Genomic DNA, 27,547 nt, shown 5'->3' on the forward strand with positions numbered 1-27,547 from the left:
AACGGACTTTGAAAGTGAAATGGTAGTTGGAGCTAGACGCATGGTACGCTGCATTTCGGAAATCATTAGGGAATTTTATATTCCGGGATTCACACCGTCAAGACTGAGCCGAGAATTTCAGGCATTACCTCTCACCCTAGACAACAAACAAGAGCAGCGGTGCTTCATACGAACTGTCAGTGCTAAAAGCCAAGCGACACTGCTTGAGATGCGGGGGATACGAAGACCGTATCCATCACGATAGTGCGGTGATACGTGGCGTTAATGGGATATGGAAGCAGATGACCGACATGAGTGCCTATAATAATAGCGCGACGTCTCCTTTAGCACCTCTCATGTGCTCCTGACCATATCGGTTGGATGCCAGGTGATTAGAAAGCCGCGGCCTGGTCAGATGAGTCCCAATTTCAGTTGGGAAGAGCTGATGGTAGGCTTAGTGTGGCGCAGACCCCACGAAGCCGTGGACGATGTTGTCAACAAGGCAGTGTGCTAGCTGGTTATGGATCCATAACGGTGTAGGTTGTGTTTACATGGAATGGACTGTGTCCTCTGGCCCAGCTGAACGGATCATTAACTGGGGATTGTTATGGTCAGTTACTTGGATACCTTTTTCTAACATTCATGGACTTCATGTGACAAAACGTATCAGACTTCCATATTTGGTCGCGACTGGTTTGAAGAACATTATGGACAACTCGAGCGAATGATTTGGCCAACCAGATCGCCCGACATGAATCCCATGGAATATTTACGGGACATAGTGGAGAGGAAATTTCGTGCACCAAATTCTACACAGGCAACACTTTCACAATTATGGACGGCTCTAGAGGCAGCACGGTTCAGTATTTCTGCAGGGTACTTCCAGCTATTGGTTGAGTTCATGCCACGTCGAATTGCTGCATTAAGCCCTAAAAAGGAGGTCTGACATGACATTAGGTTCCCATGTCTTTTGTTGCCTCAGTGTATTCTTACTTGTTCGTCGGGAAAGCTGGCAATAATATGGTACGTGTATTGTCGTTAGAATACGGAAAGATATCGTGAGAGCTCACATGTGATTTCGAAGAATGACGACTGAACCGTGCTTTTACTTTCAAAATCTTTTCTTAAAGGATTTACGTTATTTACTAGCGATTCATCAAGAACATTAATTTATTTAATAACACTATGTGAGCGTGGAAGGAGTTGCCAGTGTGTAAACGATGAAAACAAATTTCTTTCAACAAATGGAAATTTTATTCCTAAAATCCCTTTCTTTTTTTAAACAAATTTAAAAATTATAATCAGAAAGCACCCTCTAAATATCGAGTTACAATTTATTCAGAGGCAGAAATAACAATTTTTTTCGACAGTATGAGCTTTCGGGCTGAGAACCTTGCCGCTCCATTTTAACACGACCGTAGTCACGAGTGCTCACAACAACCTCTGAAAGGCTACAGCAGTGCCAATGTGCAACACACCAGATTACTTTAAACTAAAAATTTTAACAAGTCACACAAACACATAAACTATGCACCCCATAGGAGGGATGGAAATGGTACAAAACACCCGCATTAAATAAAGTTACTTGCCACCGAGAGTGCAACTTATTTTTAAAAGAAAACTCTTACGGTGGAAGGTGGCAACTTTATTTATTAAAATGACCATTTAAATAAAAACCCACGAAATGCATGTACAAACATGCTCTACATTACACATATACCGCCTCTTAAGATTATAGGCAAGATGAAAACATATTTCAGGAATTCGGCCTTTAAACCTTAAGCAATAATTTCGCTAATACCGAATCCGACAAACATGACAGAGGCAGTTATTAAAGTACGGCAGACCGACAGACAGACACACACTAAGTGACTAACAAATGCGGACGGGAGACCGTCGAGCAAGCTGGGGACGAGAGACTGACCAAGAAAACAAGTAGAATTTAACAAGTAACTGAAACAACATATCACGAATCACTTAACTTCTTAAGGCGCTCAGTCCGGAACCGCGCGACTGCTACGGTCGCAGGTTCGAATCCTGCTTCGGGCATGGCTGTCTGTGATGTCCTTAGGTTAGTTAGGTTTAAGTAGTTCTAAGTTCTAGCGGACTGATGACCACAGAAGTTAAGTCCCATAGTGCTCAGAGCCATTTGAACCATTTTTGAACTTAACTTCTAATAAACACCGCTGCCTGGCGAAGACCTGGCGCAGCACCCCCTAAACGCTCTCCGGAACCGTCCGCTGCCAGCCGCTTCTACGGACACAGGAAGGCGCGCCGATGTCCCGTCTCACGGCGTCACAGCTCGCAGCGGGCAGATTGATATCGTGGGTTGACTCCTGTTGCTCTCGTGTCGACCGCGAAGCCACTACCCTTCGCTATACGGCGCGGCCCACTGGCTGCCACGTGGCGACCTCACATGCGCCGACGCACAAGACTGACCAGTCATCTTGTGTCCCAGTGCGCGACCGACCAACCGATCGATCCAACCGCCAATGACCATTGCCTGAACGAACTCTAGCAGACTGGCGGCCTAACATACTAGCACTCCGGACGACAGACAGACACTGACTGCCCCAGACTGACCCGGCTGACCAACTGACCAGACTCGCCCCCTAGCGAGCTCATGGCGCCCCTTAAATGCACGTAAACAGGCTACCTTTCCCCTTTCACACCAGAGGGAGACACCAAAGCTGCGACTGCCGCAGCGGCGCCGCCGCCAGACACGGAGGGCGACTGCTTTACACTACGCGCTGTGGCGCGCTCTTCAAAACAGCAAATTTTACCACGGCTCGACGACCACGCTCTTTTTCCTTAGCTGCAGTTTCACACAATTAGCACTGCGTATGACGGCCTCTGGATACTCCGTAGATACATCCTATCAACTCGCAGCGTGCCTGTTCTGCTTGTGTGTAGAGAATTAAAAGGCGAGACATTCTTGTATCCTTCATCACTCACTCGCAAGCCAAGTCAGAGGAAATTTTTGCTCCTCTCTCGACAACAGGGGTGGGCTATAAAGAGTGCCGTTGTCTGGAAGTCGCAACAAGTTCCGCACGCAGTGTAATGGCACCAGCTGCTTGGAAGGCGAGGGGGAAGAGGGAAGCGCTTCGTGCTGCCAGAACTCGCTCGCCACGTTCCCAAATAACTTGGCGTGGGGAGAACACTCCGTCTCGTTACTAACAGGGCACAATGGCGAGTCTGAGCTGCAGATACAATATCTTCGTCACTCCCAAACCGAGTTATATTTAGCGGCGTTTGGAGAGCGGAAAAGCACAACTCCTATTCCACTATCACCATGCGACAAATATCCCCGTCGGCACGGGAGAGAGTAAATCGTACGACGTCGGACGCTGTGCACAATACCGCACAATGCTGTTTACGTAAAATATCCATCTCATTTAAATTCAATACAAAAAAATGATTCAAATAGCTCTGAGCACTATGGGACTTAACTTCTAAGGTCATCAGTCCCCTCGAACTTAGAACTACTTAAACCTAAGTAACCTAAGGACATCACACACATCCATGCCCGAGGCAGGATTCGAACCTGCGACCATAGCGGTCGCGCGGTTCCAGACTGTAGCGCCTAGAACCGCTCGGCCTAATACAAAAATTACGATACCACAGAAATCTGTGAACATATACACACGTTTAAGAAAACTTCGAAGACGAAAGTTTCTCTTACGAATCACGGAGAAGTCAGCTTCATTCTCTGAATAATAATTTAAAGGTACATCGATTCAGATTAATTATATTTCCATCTACCAGAAAATAGTGAAATTAGAATGCAGTTTCTTATCTGGACGGTTAGAGTGTTCTCTCAGGTTGCACTTTGCTGGTGTTCGGAACACAATTTCCACTATTCTATGACTATGGGAGACGCATCACATCTATACTGATTCAATGAAATACGCCCTGCACGGATAGCTTACAACCTGTCCAATCATGTTTCCGCATAGGCCAAATAACGTAACGTTAAGACATTTCATACAGCGTATACGAAACCAAGAATGACAGTGAGATGCAGCACGTGTACTAGGTGGCAGATTCAGACCTGCTGTAAGAATATTACGTTGTGAATGACAGCTGCCAGCAGCGACTCTCAACCTAGCTGCTTGACAGGATGCAGCGATTCCGACGGAGTAAGCCAGTCCACAGAGATCTATAGGTATTCTACGGAGAGTATATTAGGAGTTTCAAAATATTTTAATACGATGTAAACATTGGTGAGGAAAGTCATCTGGTTGAATAGGTCCTACATTCACCTACACCTGGATTGGCCACTGTACGCAGTAGCCAACACATAAGAAAAGAAAGCTGGATTAAAAACACGTCAGTTTGTTAATATTCCTGTACCAGTTGTTCCCAATCACATATTGCTGTGGCTCGGGCTGGCTAAATGGAAAAGAACGAAAAGAGAATCACATTTCTAATATGTGTGGGAATGGCTTATATTTGTCAATCTCCTTCTCCACCCTTTCTCTGTCCGGATCATGGTCGTGCTACCCCCCTCTCATCGTTCATCTCCTCCTCCCCCCCCCCCCTAAGTGCCCGTCTTCACCCACATTCTTTTCTTCCATCTCCTCCTGTCCCTCCTTCTCGCCTCCTTTCTGTCCCCCTCTCCCATTTTCCATCTCTGTGTGACCATTTTTCTGCCCAAATCCTCTCTCCCGCTTTCTATCTGAATTTCCTCACACCTCTTTGTCTTTCCCCCCTCTTTGTGTCTTTTTTATTGTTATTGCAAATACAGATTCTGTAGTAGTTTTCTAATCATAATCTGATAAGCCATAAATAAATCTTTTCTGTCTGCTGAGTACGTTTCAGTATAATATGATTCGTGCGTTTATATGTGTTGAAAAATAGCTGTGACTTAGGAAGTCGGGATGAGGGGTACACTTAGTATGGAAGGTCAAGGCCCCTACTATGTCACTCCTTAAGACAAAAAAACAAGCAAATCAATAATTAATCCTTTTTTCAAAACAACCCTATATAAAACAGATAATGGGTAATCAACACGTGGCGTGTTTAAGACAATATCAAAATATACACTAACAACAACTGACTTAAAAGATGGGCCACAGAGATTTCAGTACTTAAGAAACATACATTACAGTATGAAGTTGATTTTAAAAGTTGGCACAGAGTTCTCTTTTAAGGCAATAATCTGCAATATGAAAGTGATTTACAAGCACACCAGTTCGTTACGAACCCAAGTAACGCAAGGAGCACAATAATTGTCTACCAAACGGGCAGTGACGACAGGCTGCCCTGGGCAAAAAGTGAATTAACTTAAAATTCCGTAAGCAGCAGACCAGCCATCCAAAACAACACCCAAACGCCGGGGCCCAACCGGGAGTCACTTCCCATTAGACGTCACAGCTTCTGTGCACCAAAGCAGAAGTGGCGCCACCCCCACATTCCCTAACTCGCAGAAAACTGGAACACAAACAGACCGCAGAAAACACGGCAAACACCAAGCAAACATCTATTAATATAAGTTAAGAGATCAATAAATAACAATATAATTGAAGAACCAACAAATGCTTTCAATAGAAGTGACACAAGTTTTACAGCAATATCAATGCTGCAAAACATTTAACCTAAGAATTGTACACAAATCCAATGCTGAAAATATAGTATCAGACTTTTACACTCTCATATTTCGCCAAACAATACTTACACATACGATGACGGCCGACAATTTGTACAAAGATGAAATGAAAAAAAATTTCAAGGTAATATAGTTTTATTCAAATGCCCAACTACACAACGATACTAGGTTTTGTGTACTTTAATTTGGTTGCATTGGTCTGCAATGTAGCTGCCAACTGTGTAAGCTTGGTATGCGGAAAATTACAACTAGACTATGACCTAATATCTTCATTGCCTTACAGTTACTACATCGTTTGGAAACACTGATTTTTTAAAGGAAGTAATGATTGCTGTTCTCCATGCGGTCACACACCTTGCCGGCTGCTCTTACCTGAGCAACACGTACATTAGGGCAACCAACCAACAAGTACACTCGCTGCAACGCAAATCGTTCAACGGAACGAAGGCACCAAAATCACTTAAACCTTCGCTGAAGAACGTTGTTCGAGATGATCTCGAGGGATGGGTCTCTCCGTGAAAACAGGCCCCAAAGCAAAGCGACCAACAGTGCCCAGAGCTGACGTCAGGCAGGTCCACCACAAACTCGCGACCTTCTAGCAAGGTAAACAGGCCGCGCCGCTGTTGGCCGAGCCCGCGTGTTTTGCTCCTTCGTCCCGCCGAGAACGTCCTTTCGCCTCGTAGCGAGTCCGACCGCAACTACCACGACCGCAAAACAGTCTCCAGATCAAAAAAGGGGCAAAGATCGTAGTACAGCTGGGTAATCGATAGTGACGTGCCAAAGAGCTGGTGTCCAGAAGAGGCGCACCACGCCTCAGTAGCCTACATGCGTCCAAATATTTACAACAGTAATGTCTAAACATTTGAAGTAAATCAGTTGAGTACTTTTTGAGATATTTGGTAACAAACTTTACTATTTTTATATTATATTTATTAATTGTATATATTAAAATATACGGCCCATATGGGTCTGGATGCTTATCAGAGTTGTGTATAAAAGTTTCTAACAAACTAGTCAAGAGTTGAAACCTCCTGGCAGAGTTTTTCGAGATTTTTGGTAATAACGTCGTCCCTTTGCAGACTAATAATTATAGCTATTACAAGTTGCATGCTTTTTGTTGGGTAGTATTTCCTAGTATGTGTGGCACAAGCAATCCATTGATGTTCATTTTATGCTGCTCAGAAGACGGGTATTGCAGCATGGACGCGAGGAAGCTCAACGGTTGTTCTGTACTGCCAGGTGTCGCTCAGTTTGCGGTCCAGATATATCCATACAGAAAACATCGGGTCATAAAGTTTGTGAAGACTGTTGGTTGCAGAGAGAAAGCAAGCGACACACTGATGAAAGTACATATTAAGGCTCCACATACGAAAGTACATGCATTTATCCACATTACACCCTGTATATTTCATATTTATTTTTGTGTTACGTATATATCAAAAGCAGGTGCATAAACTCACATGCATTTTAGAATGCAACGTCGTATCAAAATTTCAAAACAGTTGCTGAAAAACCCTCCGAGATGTATGATTTTCGATGAACGAACACATATGTTTTTGTTTGCGTAGGTTTTAGCGTTTTTGGTTCATAATCAAAATATCTTCGGTCCCGGGTTCGAATACCGCCGCTGCTTAAATTTTGATTAATAATCAGCATTGGCGGCCGAAGACATCTGGCATAAGAAGCCATCCTCATTCTGCCAACGGCCTTGTCAAAGAAGGCGGAGGAGTGGACGGAGGTTCAGGGCACTCTCTTGTCCTAGGGGTGGGAAATTGCCACTAAAGGCGTAAGAATCAGCAATGATCAATGGCATGAGGACGCAGAAGGCAATGGAAACCACTGCATTGAGGACACGTAACGTGCATGTACGGGACATGTGGCCTGTAATTGAAGAAGTTCAAAAATGGTTCAAATGGTTCTGAGCACTATGGGACTTAACAGCGGTGGTCATCAGTCCCCTAGAACTTAGAACTACTTAAACCTAACTTACCTAAGGACATCACACACATCCATGCCCGAGGCAAAATTCGAACCTGCGACCGTAGCGGTCACACAGTTCCACACTGTAGCGCCTAGAACCGCACGGCCACACCGGTCGGCAATTGAAGAAGTGTCATGATGATCTCTCCATTGGCAAAAGATTCCGGAATAATCCCCCATACGGATCTCTGGGTGGGGACTGCGAAGGGGGAAGTTACCATGAGAAAAAGATTGAATAATCAACGAAAGGATAACGTTCGAAGAGTCGGGATGTGGAATGTCAAAAGCTTGAACGTCTTAGGAAAAGAGAAAATCTGAAAAGGAAAATGCAAAGGCTCAATCTAGATATAATATGGGTCAGTGAAGTGAAGGGGAAAGAAGACAAGGGTGTCTGGTCAGATGAGAGAAGGGTAATATGAACAACAGCAGAAAATGTTATAAAATGAGGTGGATTCGTCATGAATAGGAAGGTAAGCAAAGAGTTTGTTAGTATGAACAGTTCAGTTACAGGGTTGTTCTTGTCAGAATCGACAGCAAACGACCACCAACAACGATAGTTCAGGTAAACATGCTGACGTCTCAAGCTGAAGATGAAGAGATAAAGAGAGTGTATGAAGATATTGATAGGGTAATACAAGATGTAAAGGGGGATGAAAATGTAACAGTCATGGCGGACTCGAATGCAGTTGTGGGGGAAGGAGTAGAAAAAAAAGTTACACGGGAATAAGGGCTTGGGACAAGGAATGGGAGAGGAGAAAGACTAAGAGGAGGAGGTATTATTGGAAAAGGCCAGGTGATACGGGAAGATTTCAGTTAGATTACATCATGGTCAGACGGAAACGGGATTGTAAGGTGTACCCAGAAGCAGATATAGACTCAGATCACAATATAGTAGTGATGAACAATAGCCTGAATTTTAAGACATTACCCAGGAAATATCAATAAGCAAAGAAGTGGGATACGGAATTACTAAGGAATGACGAGTTATGGTTGAATTCTCTAAGGCTACAGATACAGCAATAAGGAATAGCTCAGTAGACAGTGCAGTTAAAGAGGAATGGGCATCTCTGAAAAGGACCAACATAGAAAATGGGAAGGAAAACATAGGTACAAAGAAGGTAACTGCGAAGAAACCATAGGTAACAGAAGAAATATTTCATGTTATCGATGAAAGGAGGAAGTACAAAAATAACGGTTATAAAGAATCCGCCTCGATTGCACATAGAAACGGGATGTTTACCTAGGTTTCGTCACGGATAACCACACCTTCTTCGGAACACACTAAACTACAAACTGCCTAAAGAGGCTGTTGTACGTACTGTATATGACCCCTCTCCCTCTAGCTTACCCCAATTTTTTCAGAATTTCGAACACCTTACACCATTTTACATTCACGAACACTTTTTACAGGTCGACAAATCATATGAACGTCTCTTTATTTTTCTTTACTCTTGCTTCCATTATTAACCGCAACGTTAGAATTGCGTCTCTCGTGCCTATATCTTTCCTAAATCCAAACCGATCGTCATCTAGCGTAAGCTCAAGTTTCTTTCCCATTCTTCTGTAGATTATTCTTGTAAGCAACTTGGATGCATGAGTTGTTAAGCTGATTATGCGACAATTTTTGCACGTGTCAACTCTTGCGTCTACGGAATTGTGTGGATGGTGCTTTTTCCGAAAGTTAGACTCATACATTCTACACACCAACGTGAATAGTCGATTTCTTGCCACTTCTCCCAATTATTTTAGAAATTTTGATGGAATGTTGTCTATCCCTTCTGCCTTATTTGGTCATAAGCCCTTCAAAGCTCTTTTAAATTCTGATTCTAATACTGGATCACGTATCTCTTCTAAATCGACTTCTGTTTCTTCTTGTATCACATTAGACAAATCTTCCCCCTCAAAGAGGCTTTCAATGTATTCTTTCCATCTATCCACTCTCTCCTCTGCACTTAACACTGGAATTCCCGTTGCACTCTTAATGTTATCATCCTTTTTTTAATGTCATCGAGGGTTGGTTTGACTTTCTTGTCTGTCCTTTCGACAATCATTTCTTTTTCGATGTCTTCACATTTTTCCTGTAGCCATTTCGTCTTAGCTTCCATGTACTTCCTATATATTTTATTCTTCAGCGCCGTCCGTTGTGGCCTTGCGGTTCTAGGCGCTTCAGTCTGGAACCGCGCGACCGCTACGGTCGCAGGTCCAAAGAGGCAGTTTGTAGTTTAAGTGTCTTCCGAAGAAGGTGTGGTAGTCCGCGCCGAAACCTAGGTCAACATCCAGTTTCTCTGTGCAATCGAGATGGATTGTTTATAATCATTAATTTATCTACGATTGCTGACGCGCTGCAATGTTAAAGGTTCTCAAGTACAAAAGTTGAAACGTCCCCTTAGAAAAATTATACATGACTGTGTTTAAACTGACACAAAATATTTTTAGCGCAACGCAATCTGACTTTCAGTAATCGCTACAAATAATGGCCCTGACTAACATTAATCTATACCTTTCACAAATCACTTACGTCACAAAAATCTTCGTTACTCGAACTGCTGCAATACAGCGAGCGCCACTACTGCCAGCTAAATAAAAGATTCAAACTACGGAAGGCACTAATTACTGATAGGCATAGTTAGCAAATGAAAGATTTTAATAGAGAACAAACAATGTATTTACCTTAATAGTGTTGAAAAATCATAATACATGTATCAGTTCATGACATCCAATCTTACAAATGTCCAAACTCCGCCATCTCTCTCCCCACATCCACCACTGCTGGCGGCCCACCTCCAACTGCGCAACGCTACGCGCTGTTAACATCCAGCTGCCCAACACTACAATGGCAGACAACAATGCAAACTAGTCACAGACTGCACACAGCACAGCCAATGATTTTCATACAGAGCGCTACGTGGCGTTACCAATATAACAACCTAAACAGCCTACTTATAAAGTGTTCAGAGAAACTCAGGAAAATGTTCAGGGAAACTCAGGAATACATAAATACAAGATGCTGAGGAATATGGTTCAAATGTTTCAAATGGCTCTGAGTACTATGGGACGTAACTAACCTAAGGACGTAACTAACCTAAGGACAACACACACATCCATGCCAGAGGTAGGTTTCGAACCTGCAACCGTAGCAGCAGCGCGGTTCTGGACTGAAGCGCCTAGAACCGTTCGGCCACAACGGATGGCAGGCAGTTCTGTTGGGGCAAATTTACTCCCTGTATTGCATTGCCATCCTCACTGATACCCCAGTCAGGGTTACATTAAGGCAGCAGTAGTTGGATATGCACTCAAAAAAATGAAGATACAAGATAATAAGAGGTTGCTTAAAAAAAGCTATCTGAATCCAAAGAATATCATACAGAAAGAATTATCTCTATGAGAGGAGGACGTGAAAAGGGCAAAAAATTGCTAAAAACGAAAGGTAAGAAAAAAGTGGGTACACTGACATCTGATGTGAGTGTTCGGCCCTAAGAAATTTTACACTGTAACCCTCCATGGTCTCTTGCCTTCTACCATCCCCTCCAGGGCTGCGTGATTTCCGCTTCCCTTCATGTCGTTCACCGTCTTGCATCCCTTCCTTCCACTAGATGTCCTCTCACAAATCAGCTCTTTCGAAGCGCCTGTTAGCAAGCACTCCCCTCTCAACGAATGCCCCAAGTTCCCCTTCCTCTATCTTATAAACTGCAATTGATGAAGAGGTTGAAAATTCCCCAGTATTTACTGTTTGAAACCATACAATGGATTTGCGTTTAGGAGTGTTTCTGTGATTGATGTCGTAGGAAGATATGACAGGTATACACCGAAGTGGTAACATGAGAAACAGTTTGCATCTCAACTTACGTGTAGTACATTTCCTGCCATCTTGGTTCAAAATCGGACACACTGCAGTAAGTGGTGCCCATTGGTGTTGCTTTATGGAAGGAGGGCAGTATGGAAGTTAATCCTGAATACGGAAGTTCACCAGAGGCACGCATGGTGGGTGTGGCCCGTGACGGCCCAGGTGCTGTCGACGTGCTAATGGACGGCAACACGAGCCGCCCTGGGCTGTACCGCTGCCTGCTCAGCACCTGCCCTCCGTCCACAGCTGAACCACCTCTATTGATCTCCTGGTGCTGCACATCAGAAAGAGCACCATATACATAACTCTTTCAACTGTAACTCTGCACAGCGATACAACTCAAAATCCCAATATTAGCGATATTTCCTTGTTTCTCTCAAAAAAATGTCAAACCCAGGTTCTCGAGTGTCAGGTAAAAGAGAGTGACACCGTACAGTATCCGTGGATAACAGGTTATCGATTACAATTTCTCATTGGATGTTTGTAAATTATTTATATACACATAAAAAAATTTTTTCCATCACCTCAGTTCCGAGAGTTCCGGAACGTGTACATAAAATAGGAATAGAGATCAACATAAACATCGTTTCCGCCATTTTTTTTCTGAGAAATTTTGGCCCTTTACAGTTCCATCTTGTACCACCGAAGTTATTCCTTGATGCTGAAACGGATATTACGGAAGGAACAGGATGATCGGACATCCGATACGTCATCAGGGAATAACTTCCGTGGCACTGAATGGAATTATAGAGGATAAAAATTGTAGAGGAAGACAGAGATTAAAATATATCCATCAAATAATTGAGTGCCACCTCATTATTTATTATTATTTTGAGCTTTTCCTCATTGCAGAGGCTTATCTCCAACATAACAATTAACTCGGAAATTATAATACAAAGAACAAACGTTCTTAAACTATATTTTCAATATATTCCTCCAGGATTTTCGATCTTGTGTTTCCTCTTCCTCTGCACCCTTTCTCCTCATTGAGTGCTGTACATTTTGGAGCCAGGTGGTCATAGATTGTCCTCTTCTTCTGCCCCTCAGGATCCCACTCCAGTACCAATTTTGGTATTCTGGTTTTCTCCATTCGTCGTACATGCCCGTACCACTGTAATTTCTTCCTATCCATTACGTCATATATTCTTTCTTTTATTTCCATTCTCCTTATTATTTCGGAGTTCCTTATCTCTTCTTTCCTGGAGATTCTTGCCAATCGTCTCCAGAAGTGCCCCTCTAGAGTTTGTAATTTTTTGATGTGCTTCAGGTTAATTGTCCAGATCTCCGTTCCATGTAGAACCACACTCTCTAATATGGAATTGTATATTAATTTTTAGTTCTGCACATTACATTCCTGCTACATAAGACTGAGTTTAGCGTCCCAATGAGCTTCGTCCGTTACTAATTCTTTTATTGATTTCTGTGTCTGATTTTCCGTCGATTTCCAAAATGGATCCAAAATAACCGAAAGTTTTTATCTTTTTGATTTTCTTTCCTTCCATGTATAGCTCATCTAAATCATTAGTCAATTATTCAGTTTTTGGTAATAAATCTTCAAACCCCAAGCTTTGAATGCTACTGCTAATTGATTGCACATATAGTTAGCATCCTCCCCATCTTGTGCTACGACTGCTTGATCATCAGCAAACAATAAATGATGTAGGTAAACTCATCTCTTATTTCTAATTCCATACTATTACATATACGAGACCATATTCGAAGGCTAATATCTCTATAGGTTTTAAATAATGATCGTGACATGGAACAGCCCTGTAAAAGAAAGGCCTTTGCTTGTTCTACATTTATGTGAAAGTTTATTACCAACTTTCACTTGGCAAATGTTAACTTTATACATCTGTTGCATTATTTTAATCAAGGAAGGGTTTATGTTTGCCATATGTAGTGCTCTCCAAAGTAATTTTCTTGGAACAGTATCATACGCTTTATCTAGATCCTTGAGAATTAATCCTATATTTTTGATTTTTCCCCATGTTTCTCCAAAATCTGTCGTAATGTGAAAATATGGTCCACAGATGATCTCCCAGCCGTAAATCCACATTGTTCTTCTTGGGATCTAAAATTTTTTTTTCCAGTTTGTTTTTAATTCTGTGTTTACCTCTCAGTTAAAGAGGTTGGCACAGGTACGGAATTCGTGGTGGGACACATAAAACGTATCAAGTGCCTGATGACTGAAATAAAAAACAGATGAAAAGACAAAAGAGTTTTACATTCCACAACTTTATTCTTTATGTCTACTATTTGTAGCCCCTGCCGCTAGAGGGCCGGTGTGGAACGTAACTGTGTAGATACGTGAGAAATAGCTTGCTTTAATTGAGTATCGAATTCGAAGAGTTCGTTCTCTCACGTAGCACACTCTCATCCAACAAGACTATGGATGCTGATACATTAGAACTGCGACATCAGCAACGATCTGACGCCTTCGGTGCACTGTCATCGATCATCCTTCATGCTGTCCTGACTTGGCTACATCCGATTTTCACTTATTTATAAAACTTAAAAAACATCGTTGAGGACTTTACTTTCAAAGGCATGAAGTAGTGCAAGCAGAGGTACATATATTTAGCCATCATATTTAAAATACCAATAAAAAGATACAATGATCAATATCAAGAAATATATTTCCTGTTTAATACCATCAATACACGTACTTAAGTAGCAATCTCTGTAAGAATTGTTCAGTATATGAAGTTTATTAATAATTTTGTACCACTACAGTGAAAAGAACGGACAGAATTCGATAAACATGAACTCACAAGATTACTAAATTATATCAAATGACTCTGAAGAGATTTCTGTGTTCTTTTCAGTGACTTACACGAATTACGAAACTTACGCAAACAGACTATTGATTTACAATGAACAAAGAAAAACAACAGTGTTTATTTCTAGAGTATATAATGTTAAGTAGTATAAACAGTTGAACCACATCATTGTCCCGGCCTGACAACGTGGAGAACAAACCTTATGTAGGAGGCTTGTAGCTGCTTAACGTTTCCCCTATATCTGAAGCCACCTTAGCAAAAGCCCAGCAGTAGTCTGCTAACACGGCAGGAGGTCACTTCTTTGCATGTATCTTCTCCACAATGAAATATTCTTATATTTTATCTCGCCTTATTAGTCACAACCTGATCAGCACTTTTCAGGGATGCCTTGTCCGCCCCAGTAGCTGAGTGGTCAGCGTGACGGATTGCCGTCCTCTGGGCCCGGGTTCGATTCCCGGCTGGGTCGGAGATTTTCTCCGCTCAGGGACTGGGTGTTGTGTTGTGTTCATCATCATTTCATCCCCATCCGGCGTGCAGGTCGCCCAATGTGGCGCCGAATGTAATAAGACCTGCGATATGGCGGCCGGACCTGCCCCGCGAGGGGCCTCCCGGCCAATGACGCCAAACGCTCATCATCATCATCAGGGATGACTTAAAGGTGTGCACGATGGAAGTATTTTTGGGACACACGTTACTGCCAATTCTTTCAAAACATGACATTAGTTCACCCATAGGTGGCTTACTACTTTGTGCTCTCTCATTTACTATGAAAATGAAACAAATACTTTCGAAACATTCCCAGGCTATTTCTTTATCGCCACGTAAGAGGTCATCAAATTTCTTGTCCCCGACAAATTTTCGAATATGTGGGGCGACGAAGTCACTCGATCGTGGGATTTTACCTTCAAATATAGGGTTCTCTTCCGTAATTCTTGTTCTATACAAAATTTTTCATGAGTTAATTGAAAATGACCACTGACTTGCTGTGTTGAATGTAAGAGTCTGTCGATATATTACCTGATTTCGGAAAAAATACCATCCACACCATTTGGGAGATTGCAAGAGTCGACAAGTACGAGAATTATCGTAAAGTCAGTTTAACAGCTCATAGATTGAGGTTCATGATATGAATAACATACAGAAGAATGGAAAAGATAATTAAGGATGTGTTGGATGACCATCAGTTTGTCTTCAGGAAAGGGAAAGTCACCGGGGGAGTCAATTCTAACGTTGCGATTACTAGAGGAATGCAGACTGGGGAAAAATCAAGACACGTTCATAGGACCTGTCGACCTGTAGAAAGCTTTCGACAATGTCAAATGGTGCAAGACCTTCGAAACTTTGAGAACGGTAGGGATCAGCTGTACGGGAAGGCGAATAATACACAGTACGTACGACAACCAAGAGGAAACAGTGGGAATGGAAGATCAAGAACGAAGTTCTCCGATTAAAAAGTGTGTAAAACATGGATATAGTCTTTCGCCCTATTATTTAATCTATACATCGAAAAACCAATGACGGAAATGAAAGAGAGTTCAAGAGTGAATTAAAATTCAAGATTAAAAGGTATCAATGATAAGGTTCTCCAATGACATTGCTATCCTCAGTGAAAGTGAAGAAGAGTTACAGGATTTGCTGAAACGGAATTAAGAGCCTAATGAGTACAGAATATGGATTGAAAGTAAATCGAAGAAAGCCGAAAGTAGTGAGAAGTAGCGGAAATGAGAACATAGAGAAACTTAACATCAGGGTTAGTGAGCATGAGGTAGAGGAGGTTAATGTGTTATGCTACCTTGGTAGTAAAATAATCTATGACGTATCGAGCAGGGAAGACATAGAAAACATACTAGAACCAGCAAAAAGGACATTTCTCAAGAGAAGTCTGCTAATACCAAACACAGGTCGGAGTTTGACGAAGAAATTTCTGAGAATGTACATTTGGAGCAGAACATAATAAGGTTGTGAACACGGACTGTGAACGACCGGGAAAGAAGAGAATCGAACCACTATAAATCTAGTGCTACAGAAGAATGTTGCAAATTAAGTGGACTGAAAGGTAGTGAATGAGGAGGTTCTTTGTAGAATACGCGAGGAAAACAATGTATGGAAAACGCTGATAAGAAGAAGGGTAGGATGGTAGGACATCTGTTGAGACATCGCATAATATATTCCACAGTACTAGAGGGAGCTGTAGAGCAAAACAACAGTGGAGGAAAACAGAGACTGGAAGACATCCAGCAAATAACTGAGGACGTAGTTTGCAAGTGATTCTCTGGGATGAAGGGATTGGCACAGGAGAGGAATTCATGGCGCGCCCCATCATATCAGTCAGACGTCTGCTGACTCAAAAAAAAAAAAAAAAATCTGTATGTCACTTTATCATGACGATTGCTTTAACTTGCGACTTAGTACGCTAATAGAATGTGTCACTTCAAAGATCTGTGTTCTGTACTACCACATGTTACTGTGTACACCGGAATCCTAACCAAGATATAGGGTGGACGGCTGTAAAGAAATTATAATAAGAACCGGAGCCGACTAACGAAAATATTTGTTAATGGCTACCCAACTACATACAGACTGATAAATCATAATTAAGTGTATTAATAAGAATATTGTAATACACACAGTGAAGGTATGACCAGACTAAAAATTAAACTCAGAGATTAAAGGTATGAGAACATTAGGTGACAGCAGTACACGAAGTAAGTACTGGCACAGATTATGATGTTACATGGACAAAGTACTGGCGAAAGTGGTGAACAGACAAGAAGAGGTATCGTATACGTTTTAGGCTTACAGTATACCATTAGAGTTATCTTACGATGGCTCTTGTTTGCCACAACTTTTTAATTAAATGAATGTTTAATCCTGAATAAAGAACCCAAAATAAAATCCCACTGGACGACTTTCAATTTAATACCCGTAAATTTCTCAGGGACATCCCAGTGTTTAAGTTGCACAGTAATTTCGTTGTTAATTGGAGCCTCTCTTTAGCCACCCTCCAATTTTCTGATGGGATTTGAGCTTAAGTTTGGGCGGAATGCTGTAGAGTAATAATTAGAAAATTCAGATTGCGTAAATCGTATTACAGTGTTAAAGGAGATTCGACAGTCTTTAATCTTAGTTACAAACTTGAGTAAGGAAGCGTTTAACTCGGGAGAATATTACAGCCGAAGGAATGTCAATAATAGCATGTTTATTTTGCAGTTAACATAAGCATATTTTTAAAAAGTGTTGCATGTAGATAGGCAGCAAATTATGGTGAGGAAAATTAATGACTGTTTTCAGCCGAATTAGGCCACCCTCTGGTTTAAGACATTCGAATGAAGAAAAACTACGTGTTTTCCATCTTGTAAAAGTTACCTATAATAACTTTTGAAGTAGATAAAGAGGTAAGGCTGTCAGGGACAACACTTTATGGAATGCGATCTCGACTGTTTTAAACATAAAGCGTCACATCATTTGCTGCAAATGATACTAATCGGAATTACGGAAAAAGCCACATACAAACTATCCAGTATCAAGTACTTCGGGATAGGTGATTCTTCTGTCGATAATAACTGGTATAATGATGTTAAGATGCCTATCTGTAATCATTATTATTAACTTCTTAATGAAATAATTAGAATTTATTCTTATTTTTTAATACATGACATTTTTCGACCTCCGGATCAACTGCAGATCTACGTAGTTCTGTCAGCAGTCCGTCCTGTCTGTGTCAGAACCTCACATCAGAAGTTCTGACACAAACACTACGTTTTGCTGAAGGAGATACAGAAATCTGACGATGACCGAAAGCAATCTAAAAGTTTTGTGCATTAAAAAATGTGCAAGACAAGAATGAGTGAGAATGTTTACAAAATACAATACAGTTTCTGTTCTCCTGCGACGAATACAGCAACTATAGAGAGAATTACTTACTCGTTGTATCTATCATCAAACTTACAAGGAATGTTCAGCTAAAGACCGAACTTACTGCACTACATTTTAAACACTGCTCCCTCTAAGTTGTCCCCTCTACTGACAATACATCGGTCCCAGTGTTTCTTGCATTTTTGGAAATCGTGATGGGACACACTTTCTGGAATGGGGCGTAGGTCTCTTGTGGCATTGTCCTCAATGTCCCCTATCGTTTGTAAACGACGTTTTTTCAACGTGGTTTTCAGTTTGCGAAACAGGAAAAAGTCGGCTGACAATATTTTTGAAGAATATAGTTAATGGAGCACAACTGAAGCCTGATGTTTTGGTAGGTATTACGGACAATCAGCGACGTGTTATCCGGCTCATTGTCATAAGGTAGCATTCAAGTCTGGTTGTTCCACAATTCTGGCCTCCTCGTGCATGCATCATACCTCAGTCGCGATTTAGTTCGTTGATGGACTTCGCTGTTTACCTTGTAACCTGGTGGCAAAAATTTCGGATGGACAGTGCTTTTGCACTGTATAAAACACGAAACAGCTAGCCAACCAACGAAAATCACTCTGGTCTTTGCCGGGCACATGTCTGTTTTTTCTGGGTCAGGAGATGCTTTGTCCACCGATTGATACAATGGCCTAGGCAATCGAATGTCTGTAAAAGTTTTGGCAAGTTAGAAGTAAAAATCACACACTTACACACACACACACACACACACACACATACACACATACAAGCGCGCGCGCACATGTGTTTCATGGTCTGACGCTAATCCCACGAACATCTAGTGTACTTGCTCACTTCAGTGGCTGTGGCTCGGCAAGTAACGCTCGCCGCGAGATGAGGCTAATGGCAGTTTGTTGTTGAAACATATTACAAGGTTTGCTCAGTGGCCGAAGCGCACTCACTCTGCGGAATGAGGCGCTCTTTCTAACTTCCATGTTTTGAACAATCATTCTAAGATACAACCTGTGCTGCTGGTTCTATGGTAATAACTGCGTTTGAGCAAGTGCAAATCTTCAAGCAAACGTAGATATCCACTGTTATCAACTAGCTATCTAGTGTTGCCTGGATATGTTTTTATTCCAGTTCCATTAACTGATCTCCTCCTGCGCCTTCTCTTTGTCCATCTCCTCTGCTCTCTTCTCTGTCCATCTCGTCCTCCTCACTCTCTTTGTACACCTTCTCCGTCCGCACTATCACCACCTTCCTCACACTCTGTCCATTTGCTACTCTCCGTTTCTTTGTCTATCTACTCCTGCACTCTGTGCCTATCTTTTACTTACGCCTCTTTGCATCTCCTCCACCACACCTCTGAATCTCGATCTGGCCCTGTATCTCTTCCTCACTCTGTATCTCTTCCCCGCCGCCTGTCTCTGTCCACTTTCCTTTCACTGCCTCCTCCTCTTCCCTTTCTTTGTCCATTCCCCCTGCTTCTCACTGTGTCCATCTCCTCCCCAATCACGTTTGAGATCGTCCATCCACCCACACTGTCCATCTCTTCCACCCCCTTTCTCCCTCTCCACAATATCAGCCCAATAGGAGGCCCCAGCTTCTTAAAACCACAGTATGTCTTTCCAGATAGTAATATGTGCTCCACGTTTGGTAAAAATCGATCTTGGGTGAACATTTACGGATCGATAGCTCGCACAGCGCCTCCTGGAATACGATCTTCGGAGTATGTTGGCATGGCAAATTCGCCGCCAGTGACGTTGACACCATTTATCAGGAGAGGCAGTAAGTGAAGCAGCATGGACACTGCAGGCCCACGGAGTAACAGGCTGGCTGTTTGTTCTACAGATCATGTGACAGCTGAGCATACGCCAGAGCCAGGACTGGAAACATCACTACTTTGGATGACCAGATTTGAAAGTGGGTAATGGTTGTTGTCATCCACGCATCTCCAGGTGGCTCCTGGCTTTTCCACTGTATGTCACCATACAGTGGCTTTGGATGATTTGTGAGCTACTTTAACTTCTTAGCTTCAGTGTCGAGATCATGCGGTGTTCGTAAAGACCGATCTTGAGCCGCACTGTGAGCGTGATAATTGTGAGTAGTTCGCTTCCTACGCATGTTTACGTCCTGCTGCTTCTATTTTGTATTCAGTTCAGCCTCGAGTTGTTGTTATTCCCTGTTCCTGCATCTGGCCAGGAGATTTCAATGGCGTTTTGCTCACGTGAGACATGAGAGCTTCAATTTGGTTATCATCATAGAGCTGTGATTTGATTGCCTGTTTTAAATTATTTGGTTTTCGGTCTGCTTCAGCTAATGTAATTTCTTTACGTTCAGTGTGTCATTATTCATGAAGTTCAAAATACGTTTTTTGGCTCGGTACATCATACACTAAATCACTGGGGCACTTTTCTTAATTATTTGGAGCCCGAGTCTTACGAGGGAAAGTTGCGTTGCATGTATTTTGGTGCGTTATACTTTGAAGCCAAGCTTGTGTTTAACATGGGTGAGGTCCGCCAGCAAACCATTCGCGTCTCCCTTGCACTTATGTTTTCCGTCCGGCGCGACGGTTAAGTGTTTAGTTTCCGGTTTGTGGGGTGATCTAAAGCTGAATCTTGGCTGGCTGCAGAACTTCTTTACAGTCAGGTGTAAGTGGATGTGAGTGCCTTGGCTACTAACCTTACTATGCTTTAGCGATTTATGACAACCGTTTTGTCTGTGCTGCCTGTGTGTAATCTAACTTCTTAAGGTTTTACTCGTTTTACTTGCAAGTTAAGTCTCTGTCCATTAGCCCATCATTGTATGTTGTGGCTTGGGGCGTGTGTCAACTGGTTGCTTAGAAAAGGAGGAGTGTGGTGAGCATAATATCAGGTCTGCCCCAAGTAATTTCAGGACCGTTCCTCTGAACCATATTGCCCAATGTGTGGTGGTCCCATAACAAACAGCTTTGTTTTTATTTCCTTTTAATGATCTCCTTTTGGAAAAGCTGTATTATTTCTTGTGTTTTAGTCAAACATCTTTTAAAGATGTGGTTTTGTAGGGCGGGCAACAATAGCCAAATTTCGACATTATTCCAAAGAAAAATCTGCACAGCCTGTATCAATGATTTTTATTCACGTCCAATATACCGTCATCTGGTGAAAGCGGTAGTTAAATTTAAAAATCATATTTATAAAAAAAATTTAAATGATGGGAGCGGCAATAGCCGTGCAAGCTGAGAGGAGCCGCGCAGCAGCGGACACGGACTGTAGTGAATGGTGGGGAGTGGCTACTGGGCAACGCTAAACGTTACCATGTTATAAATAGCGTATATTGCCTTAAGATGCATCGATAAGTGTTGCGAAACCGCTCGCAGATTTCATAAAAATCTTTTAAAGATGTTTGTTTTCTGACCGTTTTGAAGGGTTTGCGTGTTTCGGGGGAGGAGACATGACAGCGAGCAGCGAGGTCATCGGTCTCATCGTATTACGGAAGGATGGGGAAAGGAACCATCCCGGCAATTGCCTGCAGTGATTTAGGGAAATCACGGAAAACCTAAATCAGGATGGCCTGATGCTGGATTAAACAGTCGTCCTCCCGAATGCGAGTCCAGTGTGCTAACCACTGCGTTCTTGAGTGTTGTTTTTAATTATTGAGCCGTTTAGCAAAAGAAAAGAACCTCTGAAGAGATATGTTACAATTATCGGTAATTGCTCAAAAACTGCTTTATCTAATTGTATGGTCACAAGCTGCGACATTGTCGCGAAAAAACAGTGACCCGTATACGTAATAAGTTTCCTTTAATTTACATCTATGGTCACAAACTTTTTGTTAAAAGATTACCGGTTTCAGTCTTTAATGACCATTATCAGATCTGTTTCATAAAAAGAAAGTCCTAATGTACTGCCGCCATAGTGGCATCGTCAAATGTGAAATGCGGAATCAGCACCAGCATTGTCAAATACATATAAATAACATCACATGCACGAGTCATGTTGTCAGTAGTACTAATTCTAATGTGGTGCCTGCAAGTCTTCAAATGAGTCGAAACCGTAGACAGTATTGCTATTTTTCTTAACATGCGCCGCCTAATGGGTTCCCGGTCCTCACCACTATGTAAATTCACAATTACACATTCTCGGGATTTCTACATAGTCTTTGGTAAAGTGTCTTACATTAACACACCACAGAATCTTGGAATGCTGAATTTTTTGCTAACAAATTGAACAGATCTGTATTAGTATCCGGTACACTAGCTACCGGTCTTTTTTATTAATGAAGAGACATATTCCTAACTTTTTTGGTTTCTGGCATTGTCTTTTTTCGATGGCTGCGGTTTCCATCGCACGGTTCAGCCTCCTTTGTTCCTCTAGCAGCTCCTGGGTGTTCCGCGCGTTATTTTTCTGACCATAGCACCACCAACCAATGAAATCATCGCTGAGAGACCTGCGACGGCCGAATTATTAAGGGGATAATAGCGCCTCATGTCTTGGATATCAGCGGAACCTGGATTGCTTTTAACCGGTTCTTTCTGCTTCATGGCGCTTTTATCTGCGTACATCACAGTTTTTTACACCCCTGTCCTAGCTTCTTCAGCCGCACGATCACTGTCACCCTTTTCTTCTCAAGTGCATGATTTGTGGCGTTCATAACTTGCATGAAACTCATACCCTAGCCCAACTTAATTTTACCATGGGTGATTTTGTCAACTACGAGTTTTGAAAAGCGCTGCCATATAACAACATCCTTTCTAGCGTTATTGTCTATGCTGTATCTGCTAAAATTCGATCTGCAGCTTTGCGTCCTGGGAGAGCCTTACCTTTTATATATTCAATGTCGTGTTATAAATACGCCTCGTCAAGCATGTTAACCTACTTATTACCACGAACCAGACTTTTTTGAATCTTTGCACTAGGTCCACTGTAATTATGCCCGGAATGTGCAATTCCATTGGAAGTTTCTCGAGAATACCACCACGTCCTGTAATCTGTATCCTAACGTGCACGTAATGCTAATTTACTGGTTGTGACCTCAGCATCCCATTAATTAGCAAATCGTCACCATCAATCTAGCGGTTGTGTGTTCCAGGAAAACCAAGTCAGTCATCTCCAACCCTATTTCCTAGATGGCTTATGACGAGCTCTATGAAAAACACACGTGGATCCGAAGTCTTCTGTGTAAAAGGATTCCCGAAATTGCAGTGCGGCTGTTTCCTCTTAACATGTAAGTCCGAGGATTTATTCTTTGCACTCTGAAAACTTTGAATATGTCACGCGACCAAATTGGAGGGTACGAGTTCTCAAATGTGGTCTAGTGTTTTGAGATATGCACCAATTAACCCACATTAACTTCCTGTTTACGTGGATCCAACATTTTAAAATGATAGTAAACCGGATCCATGAGTCCATTATCACGAACATCTATTGGTCAGATGTAATTGTCTTGTTTTGTTCAACTATAATATGATATTATTCCTGGAAGGAAAACTACCATTTTGTATCATCTGTGAAGACTAAAATGCATCCACATTTGACAGTTTATTGGTCATTTCAGACATTCCACAATACTTGTCTTCAGATAGGCGACTGCTGTTTAACGATGTCTTGCATACCTCGGCATCACAGTCTTGAAATACATACTCTAAAACTCTCCACCGTGAGCTGTTTGGTGGTTGTTTCGTTATCAGTTGGTCTCTGTCTGCAACCAACACTCTCTGTCTGCAACCAACACTAAAACACCTTTACTACATCATTCCCCTGTTTTTATTTTAACAATTTCTGTCCAGGCAAACTGAGAGTATATATAAATGACCAATAAAGTATATTTTGATCCATTATTCTCATGTGAAGTTTTCTACATATGTACGAGATCAGCCTGCAATAAATTATCTAAATTTTTATTCATATGGTGCCTATAGTGACAGGTTTTGCATGCTGGTTTGTGCAGCACTCAAACTGCTGTCTCTGTACGTACTCGATTGCAACTCCCTCTCTATGCTCGGAGATTACTGACCAACCTCATTAGAATGAAGAGTGTTGCTGCCATGAGCAATCATGGTGGAACTACTAGCTCACTGGGATCATCATAGTACAAAGGTCGATTTTTGACTCTTTTATGCACCATGTTAGTACTATCATCAATGCCATATCGAGCATGTAACGTAGCTTTGATATTAGTATTGTATTTCGTAATATGCCAGTTTGTCAACTGGCTTTTTACATCTGATAATTGCAGTATTCAGGATACATCTCCAGATCTTTGAATGAATAATGTACAATTTTTTTGGGGTTTAGGAAAGTGAGGTTCATCATATCAGTTGCTCTTTGAAATTCCCTATCACCTATCTGCATTGATTTGTCTTTTCAGTTTATGGGATACATGCCCAACATTTATCGTTTTGACCACTGGCACCAGATATTGCGTCTAACTTAGCATTACTGTGATGGTTAATGAAGTGAGCACTGCTGTCGTCATTGTTTAATTTCGCTGGGAATTAAACGAGAGATTCAGTAAATGGCTTAAAGGTTGCTCTCTCAGTACCTCGATGCAAATGTCCTAACATTGTCACTCATAACATCTCTTAAATAGTCTTCTGTGCTGTGGATATCATATACTTAGTCGATATGTTGTTGCATACTGAGCAGACACCTTCACAGGGTGCACATTCTATAATTTTCTATTAAGGTTTACAGCTAAGTTGTCTACTTTCTTCCCAGTTTCATAAAATTTTACCACTAAGTCATTTACTTCCTTTCTCAGAATGAGCTGGGCATTCTCTATATTCTAAACTGTGTGTCCGAGAGACTGAAATTTTTCAGCAACCTTTAGTGGTAAACCTTCAGCTTTATCTCCCAAATTCCTCTAAGCATACACCTTTCAATTCTTAACTCTATGTTCGAGAGGGTGAAATTTTCCACGCATGTATAGTGAATTCTTGTTTATGTATACCCACCCACATGGGTGGAGTGCACAGCATGCCTGCGAACTTGACCATGGTGTGATGTATACTACACTACTGGCCATTAAAATTGGTTCACCACGAAGATGACGTGCTACAGAGGCGAAATTTAACCGACAGGATGAAGATGCTGTGATATGCAAATGATGGCGACACCTACAACATGCTGACATGAGGAAAGTTACCAACCGATTTCTCATACACAAACACCAGGTGACCGGCGTTTCCTGGTGAAACGTGGTTGTGATGCCTCGTGTAAGGAGGAGAAATGCGTACCATCACGTTTCCGACTTTGATAAAGGTCGAATTGTAGCCTATCGCTATTGCAGTTTATCGTATCGCAACATTGCTGCTCGCGTTGGTCGAGATCCAATGACTGTTAGCAGAATATGGAATCGGTGGGTTCAGGAGGGTAATACGGAACGCCGTGATGGATCCCAACGGTCTCGTATCACTAGCAGTCGAGATGACAGGCATCTTATCTGCATGGCTGTAACGGATTGTGCAACCACGTCTCGATCTTTGAATCAACAGATGGGGACATTTGCAAGACAACAACCATCTGCACGAACAGTTCGACGACGTTTGCAACAGCATGGATTAAGGGCTCGGAGATCATGGCTGCGGTTACCCTTGACGCTGCATCACAGGCAGGAGTGCCTGCGATGGTGTACTCAACAGCGAACCTGGGTGCACGAATGGCAAAACGTAATTTTTTCGGATATATCCAGGTTCTGTTTACAGCATCATGATGGTCGCATCCGTGTTTGCGGAGATTGCGGTGAACGCACATTGGAAGCGTGTATTCGTCATACTGGCGTATCACACGGTGTGATGGTATGGAGTGGATGGTATGGAGTGCTATTGGTTACACGTCTCGGTCATCTCTTGTTCGCATTGACGGCACTCTGAACAGTGGACGTTACATTTCAGATGTGGTACGAGCCGTGGCTCTACCCTGCATTCTATCCCTGCGAAACTCTACATTACAGAAGGATAATACACGACCGCATGTTGCAGGTCCTGTACGGGCCTTTCTGGATACATTTATTTATTTATTTAGCGTATGGCGCTACACACATGGTTTACACTTATTACATTTTGAAATTATATGATAAAATACACTATAGAATACATAAGTGAAGGATACATATTCAGATAAAATATAATGCTTAAATACAATAGAAAGTAACACCACAGCAGATATTTTGCGTTACATAAATCTTCAAATTCTGACGTCAAAATTGGCGATCCATTCGAGGCAGGTCGGTGTGGCGTTGAAGAAGTCAGCCGGACTACCCTGGTAGGCTCTTAATTCACAATCCTGGGCAATGTGCTGTATTGTTTGATTAGGTGCCCCACAGTCACCGCTACGGCTGGGAAGCTTTCCCCACTTGTGTAGATTGTGTGCACATAGTCCATGTCCTGTTCGGATTCTGTTTAGGCTTCTCCAAAACTGTCGTTGAAGTTCAAAGCCCTAAGGTTTCTCTGATTGACCGATAAGTTCACGGTTGTCAGGGGAGGCACTATCACTCCAGCTCTCGTGTCATTTAGTATCCATGCTGAAGTTGGCAGCTGACTGTTGTCGGGCAAGTCTTAAAGGGGGATTTCTGGAGCGGAGTCGTGTTCTTTCCAAAGTTGGGAAGAAAATGTTCAACTGCTGCCCTGGCCAGCACATTCTCCACATCTCTCACCAATTGAAAATGTCTGGTTAAATGTGGCCGAGCAACTGGCTCGTCACAATATGCCAGACACTTCGCTTGATGAACTGTGGTATCGTGTTGAAGCTGCATGGCAGCTGTACCTGTACACGCCATCCAAGCTCTATTTGACTCAATGCCCAGGCGTATCAAGGCCGTTATTACGGCCAGAGGTGGTTGTTGTTGGTACTGATATCTCAGGACCTATGCACCCAAATTGCGTGAAAATGTAATCACATGTCAGTTCTAGTATAACATATTTGTTATATGAATACCCGTTTATCATCTGCATTTCTTCTTGGTGTAGCAATTTTAATGGCCAGTAGTGTATCATACCTCTAACTTAGCTATATATACAGACACTCCTGGAAGCTATGTCAATATCTGGCGTCATTTAGTTTTCTTCTTTTACCAATAACTAGAAACACGTGCTCTTTGCGATACCAGAAATCTCCATCCATAATTACAAATTCGTCGTATGTCTTGTCTGTTCCTGTGTGTGCTTGGTAAATGTGCTTTCAATTCAGACTGCCTTCTGTGAATACTATAATGAGGATTACATTGTCCCACACCATCTGTTTCAGGAATCTGGGATACGTCTGACTCAGATAAGATACGACAATACCCACATGACGACCACTACAGAAATATCTTGGAATTGGATCCTAGAGTTCCACACCAACATTATTAGATACCAGCATGGTGTCTGGATTCATTTTTCCTGGTGAAGGGGGTTGATTAATTTGACTAAATATCGAAATGTTACACAGTCTACGCACTGGAGTATCCTTTGCAGAAGCTAAGAGATGGGTTGAGGCAGAATTTTTGAAAATACACATTCATACT

The sequence above is a fragment of the Schistocerca serialis genome, chromosome 4 (genome assembly GCF_023864345.2).
Source record: "Schistocerca serialis cubense isolate TAMUIC-IGC-003099 chromosome 4, iqSchSeri2.2, whole genome shotgun sequence".
Lineage (NCBI taxonomy): Eukaryota > Metazoa > Arthropoda > Insecta > Orthoptera > Acrididae > Schistocerca > Schistocerca serialis.